Here is a 10,957-nt window from a genome sequence, read left to right as displayed (position 1 = left end):
TACATGTCTTTGGAGGGTGGGAGGAAGCCGGAGCACCTGGAAAGAACCCATGCGGACAACATGCAAACTCCACACAGAAAGGCCGGGGCAACTGGGGTTTTAACCCACGACCTTCTTGCTGTGAGGTGACAGCGCTAACCACTGAACCACCGCACCGCCCTGGTCGCGCACCCTTTGGAAAAAAAACTACTGAAATTAATCGCCTCCTGTAACCATCAATGAGTTTCTTACACCTCCGTACTGGAATTTTGGACCACTCTGCTTTTGCCTACTGCTTCATGTTTTTGAGATTTGATGCATTCCTTCTCCCAGCTGCTGTTATGAGATCTCTCCACAGGTGCTCTATGGGATTTAGATCTGCACTCATTGCTGGCTACTTCAGAACTCTCCATTGCTTTGTCGTAAACCTTTTATGGGTGCTTTTGTAAGTATGCTTTAGGTCATTGTCCTGCTGTAAGAGGCATCACCCAGCTTTCTGACACTGCACTGCGCCCCAGAATCCTTTGGTAGTCTTCAGATTTCATAATGCCATGCACACAGTCAAGACGTCCAGCGTCTGAAGCAGCAAATCAACCACAAAACATCAGTGAACCTCCACCATAACTGTAGGGACTGTTCTTTTCATTGATGCCTCATTTCATTTTCTGAAAACAGAAGAATGATGTGCTTTCCCCAGCTGCCTGGGGTGCAGTCTGGTGAGAGAAGTCATGGAGAGGGCATTGGTGCAAATCGCCCTCTTTGGGCTTCTGCTGGCTTTGGTTACCACACTAGGCAAGGCAAGTTTATTTGTATAGCACAATTTAACAACAAGGTAATTCAAAGTGCTTTACATAAAACATAGAAGCAACAGGGAAATATGTAAAAGTTTAAAAGCAACATAAAATATAATAAAAGTTACAGTCTTACAATCAGGGTTAAAAGACTTAAATGGAAAATAATAAAAAGCTAAAAAACAAAGAAAAAGAAAACAGGACAGTAAAAGTTACAGTGCAATGTAAGTTATCAGTAAAAAGAAAAATCTTAAATATTTAATTAAAAGCAGTGGTAAAAAGAAAAGTCTTAATTTAAAAGAACTGACTGTTTCAGCAGACCTGCAGTTTGTTTCAAATATACAGAGCATAATAACTGAACGCTGCTTCTCCTTGTTTAGTTTTGACTCTGGGGACAGAAAGCTGACCTGAGAGGTCTGGATGATTTGTAATGAAGCAGAAGATCGGAAATGTATTTTGGCCCTAAACCATTTAGTGCTTGAATTGAATATATTGGTATCTTAGCACTGACAAATTAACAAATATATGAGGTTTGTGCATGATTTTGTGTATTTCACCATCTTTCTGTCAGTCACAACAGATCTCTGTCACAAAGCACAAGTTGAAGGACATGATTTAGCTCTACCTTCTGTCACGGCCCCCGGCCCCTGATCCCCTCCAGTGACAGTGTGTGTATGGGTGAATGATTTTTGATTTGTTTTTTGCACTTTGAGTGTTTGCCGTGTACCTGGTGTTTGTCTGTCTCTCCTTCCTTGTTTCCCAGAACTGGTGGGTGTGGTCTTCAGTTCCTCACGGCTGTGGCGCACCTGTTGGGTATTGCCTCATCACCACTCCCTATTTAACCCTGGCCAACTCACCTGTCCTTGCTGGATTGTTGTGTAACTATGGTACGCTTCACCCCAGCCTCAGATCAGTCTAGTAACACTGTGTCTCTGTTTGCCTGCTTACACTATCTGTTTCTCATCTTCAGGAAACCTGCCCTGGATCTCAGGTCTTCCCCGCCAGTCAGCGCAACCCTCAGGAGTGTCCTCCGCCTCGCCTCGCCTGCCCTGCTTGCCTTCTCCTACGGAGCCTGGACCTTGCCCCTCTCCCCCGTCAGTTTTCCCTCTGTCATTTCATCAATAAAGCTCTCTTGTTCATCCCCCAGCTCCAGTCTGCTCTTGGGTTCTGTTACCAGCCCTGACACCTTCCTAGTTGTTTCATATCGTTCATATCAATGCACCGTGTGTGTGTGTGTGTGTGTGTGTGTGTACAAAGTCATTAACCTGATCCATTAAATATTAAGACTTAGGATTGGTAAAGGTTTAGGTAAGATTGCAGTAAAATTCCAGGGAATTATTGTAAGTCAACAATGCAATGTCCGCTAAAGTGACAGTGTTTGTGTGACATATGTTTGAATGTATATCACTTATAATGTGGGGCCATAAATCTGTTTACACAGTTGCAATGGGGGGACTTGATTCCCTTTTGGGGACAAAAGTTGGTTCCTGTAATTTCAATCATTAAATCAAAGGGTTAAGGCCAGAGGTGGATAGAGTATCCCAAAACTGTAAGTAAAAGTAGAGTACAAAAGATAGAAATAGAAATAAAAAGTATTGTGTTTGATGTGGATGTGATTAGAAATATTTCAGTCACTGTCTTCCACAGATAAAGGGAAAGAAGCAAAAATACACTTGTATTTATTTGCGAGGAAAAGACAAGTCATCATTTCCTGATTAGATAACATGCCACATATACACCAGGAAAATATTCCCATTGTTTAGCTCTCCAGTGTGATAACAAAATATTATCATACACTGTTAGCATGAATGTTTACATTATGGCAAAAAGCAGGAATAATTTTGAGATATGGTATACTGTGTGTGTTTATTTATTATTAAACATATTAGCGTTAACACAACAGACACAGCTCTCTGTCAGCTCAGTGTCAGCACGGCCCTCTGATGTACTGATTTCACAACCGGAGCCTGATGCACTTTGCGCTAAATTTTCATCTGTAAAGATTAGCTGCTAGTACCATTTGAAAGCCATACCATGAACCATAAATGAAAAAATTAATAGATAAATAAAGGTAGCACGAACATATCCAAAGAGTAAATGTAACTTGTTACTACCCACTTCTGGTTAAGACTTTGTAAATATTCAAGTTAAGGAATAGTGGGAGTGAGCGTGCAGGATGCAATGTCATTGCCATGTGAAGTCACTGTACGAAAAATAATAAAAACGGGGTGTTTCTGCATTTAGACCAATGAGATCCACCAACACTTTGTTTTTCACCATCATCTGATCTTTGGTCAGCCAGTCATCAGCCAGTGAAAGCAATTTGTTTTTGTTATTGTGAAAAGTGCCTCCTGTATTTGCTCAGGACGACTGGTACATCTACAGCTTTCACATCAACTCCACAGTGACCAGTCATTATGCCACCACTGTCATCACAAGGCGTGTGGCCAATCGTATAGACGAGTCAAAGGAAATAGAATTCCATGTCCAAATTCCTAAGAGAATATGTAAATATATATGATATATATATATATATATATATATATATATATATATATATATATATATATACACATATCATCTCCTCATCCAGGAAAACAATGTTGGGGTAAGAACATCTTTCATGGTCAGGACTTCAAACTTTTGAAAACCGGCATTAATTTCATCAAGGTTAAAGGAGGACTAAGCACCAAAGCCCTCGCTAATGCCATCACCAAAACACATGCAGACAAACAGGTACTGCATGCAATAAAGCAATACTCTGTATTCAACTCAATTGTTATCTTATCTGACCCATGTCTAACTGTCTATTATTACTATACTATACATCATGGTGCAATAATGGCACTGGACACATTATATTCAGGCTTATTTACACTGTGCATATCAAAGATACATTTTGTTCATCCTTTGCACTACCTAATCAAATGTAATCAAAGTGAAAGGGCTAATTTTTTGACCAATGAAATCCATTCAATCCATTCAATCCAAGAGATTTTAAAACTTAGTTAATCCTGTTTCCAGGCGTGGGTGCATTTCAACAGAAGACATGTGACAGCTGTGGCGATCAGGGTATGAATGGAGATCTGGTTATTGTTTATGATGTCAACAGGGACACCTCTCTTGGAGACATTAAGGTACGGTAAGAGTTCATTTCTTGGAAGAGCAAGAGCTAAATGGTCTTTTATCTTTCCTTGTCTTTTAAACAATCAAACCAATCAAATTTTCTTCTTATCTTAAGATATCAGCTGAGTACTTTGTTCATCACTTTGCGCCATCTAGTCTTCAACGCATACCAAAAAATATTGTTTTTGTTATTGATCAAAGTGGCTCCATGCGTGGCAGAAAAATACAACAGGTACAATATCTGAAGAGTCTTTGTTTGTGTCATTTAATGATTTACTTTACAGACAACTTTATTAAGTAAACAACTTAAGAAACACATTATTACATGGTCTCTTACTTGAATAAAAGTTCTAATGTGTGAATGTTTTTATCCCAGACCCGAATAGCTTTAATCCATATCTTGAATGACCTGGCAGAAGATGACTTCTTCGGTCTCTTCACTTTTGATAGCAGCATTTTTCACTGGAAACGAGAACTTGTTCAGGCCAACAAAAAAAACCTGGACAGTGCTAAAAAATTTGCACAGGATATTCAAGCTAGAGGAGGTGAGGTTTTTAATAAAGATTTTATTTAGATGTTATCATTGGACAGCAGAACGGTGATGTGGAATTTTTTAATTTCCTTTCAGCCACAGACATTAACGGAGCGGTGTTGGATGGCACACGTATGCTGAATGCACATCCCAGAGAAAATTCAGCGTCTCTTCTTATACTTCTCACTTATGGAGACCCAACCACAGGTTACAATAAAACACACATGGTATGGAGGACTGATCCTGACATATTCATAAATACATACAGTAATAAATAAATGCTCAATAAATAAATAAACATCCTATTAAATGTACAAAAAATACAGTAAATAAATAAATGTAGGGATTAATTAAATTATACAATGAGACAAATGTCTCAAATCTCTTTTAATTAGCTTAATTTTATATTCATCTTTTCTATTAATTACCTTATTTATTTATTGATTACTTATTCTTTAAAATTTATTTATTTATGTCTGTGTGAATATTTTTGTCTGTTTTATTCTTCCTTTACATTTTCTACTCTATGTATTGCCCGTTGGTATTTATTTCTCTCCCCTTTTTCTATTTTCTTATGCATTTCTGCCTCATTATGCAAGTGAGGGGGGGCTGTGTTTTAAAGGGTCAACTTCTCGCCTATTGGTGGACCCTCTGACCTACAGTGTTTTGCAGTTAGCGACATACACAGACTGTGGGGAAGTGAGCCGTTATTTGTGAGAACCACGTGGTCAGCTAGCCACAGCTAAATCTAACTGCACTTGTTATCGAGCTTTTACGGAAATGCTCTCAATCAGCTGCTTTGTTTCAACTAAACCTACTTTCAAGCTGAAAATTCAACCGGGGTGTTGTGTCAAGAGATGCAGTGACTTAACCAGTGGTGAGTAAGAACTTATAAGAATAATATATGTAATTTGTTTAGCTATGAGGAGAGGAAAATGCCATAGGCTTAAGCTAGAAATGGAGACTTGCAAAAAAAACAATCTTGAAAGTTATTATTATTATAAGTTTTTGTTAAATGTGATTGTTATTAAGCCATATTTTATGTGCGCTGGTCAATTTAAAGTTAACTTTATTGCGCTTAACCAGTTAAAATGATTTGATGTTTTTTTACGGCCTAAAGCACATAAGAATAGGAGGCTTTGGTCATCACTTGGATCTTTGTCAGAGGACAAAAAGAAGAGGTAGAAGAAGGAGAACAACAGAGAAGATAACCCAAAAACAATGGAATAAATTAATTTTGGTTACAGCTTATTAAATAGAGTCTTCCTATTTAAAATGAATGTAATGGGCTGTAGGAGAATTCAAGCACTTGATCATTTGTTAAGGAATTCCAGTCTGGTAAATGATGAATGAGCAACGCTGTATAAAAAGTACTAATGTATTGATCCTTCCTCCACTCCTGCGTTTTAGAGCCTATCATGGTCTGCGTTGGCACACATTCATATTTCTAGCTCCACCCGATTAAAATGGAGGCTCTGCCTTTATTTACACAATGCCATGGTGAATCGTAGTATCAGAGCTCTATTGATGATGGCTTTTTTTCATCCCCACGCACGCCCTTCCATCAGGCTCAACATACTCAGAGTTGGGTGAACTAATTCTCGTCAGCTGGAAACAGAAATTCAGAGTTTCCCACCTCAACCTCAATCAACTCAGAGATCAGGGATAAGCTCAGAGTCTGTTAAGTCTGCTTTCTGAAACAGGGCCCTGTTTCTTAAAATCATGCAATGAAGTTGTAGAAATGCATAATAAATCCCTGAAGTATGGCTGGTATTATAAAGGTGGGATAAAATCATTTGTATTTATTGAAATTATGTTATTTTGTTAGCACATCACAATTGAGAAAAACACTGTAATGAATTAATAGCTGCCACAGGAGGTCATTGTTTTATTTTCAACTGTTCCGCTCTGTTTACCAGCACTGTAACTTGTAGGTTTAATACTTGCATATTGCAAACCAAAAGAAGAGAACATAATCAAACAGTTGCATTTGTTGAAATGTAAATAGTTTTATTGCGCATTATCAGCCACACTGTCTCTGCTCCTTTTTCTGGATTTGCATCCTCGTTTCGCATACAATTAAGACTTGATAGCCTCTCTTCAGGTAACACATGTCTTTGTAAAGAGAGAAAATGACAGAAAAAGTCTCAGCTTGCTCTGCTCTGTTAAAACTGCATTTACCATAAAGGGTAGCTGCTGCTTGCTGAAAGTGGCAGATTATAAAGACAATAAATAAATAAATAAGGTCATAAATATAGGTGAGTATAGAAGTTAATAAAAAGATACATTACATGTATACATTGTATAATTTAATCAATGCCTACATTTGAATATGAATATGTCAGGATCAGGCCTCCATACACATGCACACAATCGTGTGCACAAATGCTCTGATTGTTGCTGGGTTGGCTGCAGTCTTTTATGAATACCCTCTCCTGTCAGCAATCTAAAACCCATCTTTGTGTGACTTTAAAGATCATGGACATTAAAATTTATAAATTCAAATAACACTAACTTGCCTTTTTAAAACACCCGTCTTGTGTCTTTGCAGGGGTGACAAATCTTGAAACAATACAGTCAAATGTAAGAGGGGTTATTGCTTACAAATTCCCACTCTACTGTCTTGGTTTTGGTTTTGACATCAATTTTGAGTTCCTTGAGAAGATGTCGCTGCAGAACAATGGTGCAGCCCAAAGGATTTACGAAGACTCTGATACTGATTTACAGCTGAAGGTATTTTAAATCACTTGCACTTCCCACAAATTATATATTTTCTACATTTCCATAGATACAATTATCATGGGTGGCTGTGGAGACATTAAACATTCATACAGTGTCCATACTGTATGTCAACAGGGTTTCTATGAAGAGGTGGCCACTCCTCTGTTGACAGATGTGACAATGATCTATGCTGGTGCGACCAATCTAACCCAGACTAACTTCAGCCAGTATTATAATGGCTCTGAGATTGTGGTGGCCGGTCAGATCACTGACAACGACATCGAAACTTTCAGTCCACAAGTTGTGGCCATTTCGGTAAGGATCATCCACACTGCACATTAGCTGTTACGTTCCGAAAGGTTTGTGAAAGTCCCTCTTCACACTCGTATAACAATTCATTCAACTATAACAGAGGAATACAAGGGTGGTGTTTTCTGAGTCCACTGGAACAGCGTCTGACAGCCACATCCAGAGGGTTTGGGCCTACCTCACAGTCAAACAGCTTCTAGAGAAAGAGTGAGTGTGATGCTGACCATTTTTTCTCTTTGTTCTTGTTTGTTATCAGTTAATTAGGGCTGCTTCCCTCGTATTTCTATTTTATCAATTAATTAAGTTAAGTGAAATATGAACATATTGGTCCGTCACAATTTCCCAGAGCCCACGGTGAACGTCTTTAAATTACTTATTTTATGATTAACAGTCCAAAACCCAAAAGCAGTGGCAGCCTTTGCGATGTTTCACCCATTTCATTTATAACGGGCACGGCCCTCCAAATAGCCACTGGAGGAAGGGGTGCAGCTAATCACTCAATCATTGAAGGGCATTTTTCTCTCCTTATCTTGTTTTAAGGAACATAACTGTCACAGTGTAATTTGATTTTAAAAAATAAATAAAACTGACTTGACCTTTTGTGCTTTATAATCATCATTTGGTTTGATCCAAACATTTGGAAAGTCTAGAAGAGCACCACTATTAAATATTCTTACCCTCATACAAATTACAGCTATACCAGAAGTTAGCCGATAAACTAGTGCGCTTGCTTCTGTGGGGCAGCACAATGTGGAAACTATGCGGAAGATCTGGGTATGGGAACTTTTTGGCTTCATGTGCCTCTAAGCAGCTTTCATAAAAATGAATGGGTCCCCGCCTCCAACGCTCTATCCAGTTCTCTTTATAAATCCATGGTCTCTCTTCATCATAGCAAAATTTGCCTGTTTGTTTATTGAAGATGCAAATAAAGTGGTGGGAAAAAACATCCATGGTCTCCACTTCCCTCCACTGCTCAGAAATGAAGCTAAAATATTCTGAATTTGAAGCATTTGAAGGTCCCCCCAAAATATTTTTGATTGGCTCATACTTGTCTAGTAGTCAAAAAGAGTAGTAAAAAATATCACATCCTGCCCTTACACCCTGTCATCAATTGCAAGTAGGGCTCAGCTGTCAATCATGATGTGAAACCCCTTTTTTATAGCCTTAAATAACTAATTAAAACCAAACTTATCAGAAAAATGAAAACTTGAACATACATCAGTGTGATAAGAACTAACTAAAAGGACAGAAACCAATATTTTCTAGTTGACAATCCTCCTTTTTTATCAGCCATAGCTAGCTACTATAAGCAGATGTTAACTCTAATGCTAAAACTATTTACCAACTAATCATTTCAGTGCTAATTTATTGACAAAAGAGAACAGTTGATAAGAGGAGTGATGTGTGTGTGTGTGTGTGTGTGTGTGTGTGTGTGTGTGTGTGTATACATTAATTTTAGGGGCAGCTACTGAGGATACAACAAAAATAGTATCAAAAAATTGTGTTAAATAACGTTCATACATTACTGTCATGTCAGCTGTCATGTTTAAAACACTTGTACACAATTGTGACACAGGCTGCAGTTATCTGGACCTGAGAAAGAGAACGTGAAGAAAGAGGCCTTGGAGCTGTCACTGAAGTACAGTTTTGTGACCCCCCTAACATCTATGGTGGTCACCAAGCCTCTGGGGGAGAACACCGATGTGCTTCATAAACCCAAAGAAGGTGTAACACCACAGGCATGGCAACCTCCTGTAGCACGTAGTCAAGCCAGGTTAAGGCAAGACGTTCATAGAAGAGTTCATATGGGAAGAAGTTATATGGGTGAGCAACACAAATGTGAACAAAACAAACAAAATGCAAAATCAATAGTGTCCAACATTTCTTTTTTAAATTTTCTCTTTTATCAGGGGACATATTAATACCTGGTAAGACACATCTGCATGATTTCATATCAGGTATTATTAAAATATATGAATACAATCATTGCTTCTAAGAACTATCAATTACCCGTCTAATTTGTGGGTGGCACTAATTTCAAGTGGGGGGGTGGAACTGGACTTATGTATGTATAAAAGCAGTTAATTAACAATAATTAATTGATGGATCAATTAATTGATTTTAAGTCATTCAATTAATGTAAACATTAATTACTAATAGGAAAGTGTAATGCAACAATAGTAGACCAATGATACAGAATGAATCAATTTAGTTTTTATTTATTTGACATACAATTTTGCAATGTAAATTTGTCAGATCAGATATATTTTAAAGAAAACAAAAACTGTATCTTAATTTTTTATCATCATAAGTTTCTTTTTAACAGCAGGTTCCTCAACAGGTATGACATGACACACACTATTATTTAATATGTTTTTTATATATAGCTTACATTCTCTCTCATGGTTAGATGTTCTTATTCTTCACAGTAAAATGCGTTTACATAATTTTTATGAACAAGAAAAGCTGTGGTTATTTATAATGAAAACTTCAGCACTGTTTCCCTCTTGTACACCTTGCACTTTGCATAATCCCGAAGATGATTTATTTTTTTCCTGCCAGAGTTTTATTTTAGATTAAAAGACGGTGCCACAGACGGCAGCCTCTGGATTACGCTCCTTAGTGGTTTTTGTGTTTTTGTTTAATAACACTGTTTTCTGCTGACCCTCTCTGGTAACATTTACCAGAGAAGAAGCTCTTAAATATTTGACTTTCAACTGTTCATACTATTCCACCACTCCTTAATGAACCCGGAACTTTCCCGGAGTTATTAGTTGGAGGAGCAGCAGCTCGGGTTTTCGCACTGTGCTCCCTTCAATTCACCTGGCGAATGTCTGCTCTCTAGCCAACAAAATGGACGAACTGCTGTTGACGCCCTTTGTTTCACCAAATCCTGGTTCTCCCAGCACATCCCGGACAGCGCACTTCACCTACAGGGATTTTATCTCATCCTCGCGGATTGCGAAAGGGAGCTCACAAGGGGAGGTGGACTCTGTTTCTATATTAACGAAGGTTGGTGCACAGATGTCACAGTGTTGGAAAAATCATGCAGCCCTCACTTAGAGATATTATTTATAAACTGTAAACCTTTTTATTCACTGCGGGAGTTTTCCTTGTTTGATCTGGTCGCTGTTTACATTCCAGCAGGCCTGTGTTAGTGAGGCATTACTACACCTGGCCGACCAGATAACTTACGTGGAGAAAAAACATCCAGACTCCCTGCTCATTGTTCTTGGAGACTTCAACAGAGCAAACCTCAGCCACGAACTTCCAAAGTACAGACCGCATATTAAGTGTCCCACCAGGGACACTAACACACTGGACCACTGCTGCAGTACATTAAAGGATGCCTATCGCTCTGTTCCCCATGCAGCCTTGCCAAACCTGTTGTAAAGAGTGTAAAAAGATGGACCAACGAGTCAAAGCTGGATTTACAAGCCTGCTTTGACTGCACTGATTGGAATGTTTTTGAGACTGCAGCCACTGATCTGGACGAACT

The 10,957-nt window shown here is 38.4% G+C and overlaps 1 long non-coding RNA gene and 1 pseudogene across 1 annotated transcript; both read left to right on the top strand.

Moving 5' to 3' along the window:
* Window positions 1-1,125: 1,125 nt before the first annotated feature.
* On the top strand, window positions 1,126-1,916 carry LOC119886693. Its single transcript, XR_005441534.1, has 2 exons — window positions 1,126-1,657; window positions 1,741-1,916. It is a non-coding gene; the product is annotated as an uncharacterized LOC119886693 (long non-coding RNA).
* Window positions 1,917-2,951: 1,035 nt separating this feature from the next.
* Window positions 2,952-9,810, top strand: LOC119885875 (annotated as a pseudogene).
* The last annotated feature ends 1,147 nt before the right edge of the window (window positions 9,811-10,957 follow it).

The sequence above is a fragment of the Micropterus salmoides genome, unplaced genomic scaffold (genome assembly GCF_014851395.1).
Source record: "Micropterus salmoides isolate LMB-PRFRI ecotype aquatic unplaced genomic scaffold, ASM1485139v1 Ms_hic_scaffold_4, whole genome shotgun sequence".
Lineage (NCBI taxonomy): Eukaryota > Metazoa > Chordata > Actinopteri > Centrarchiformes > Centrarchidae > Micropterus > Micropterus salmoides.
This window is presented reverse-complemented; position numbering and strand designations above follow the sequence as displayed.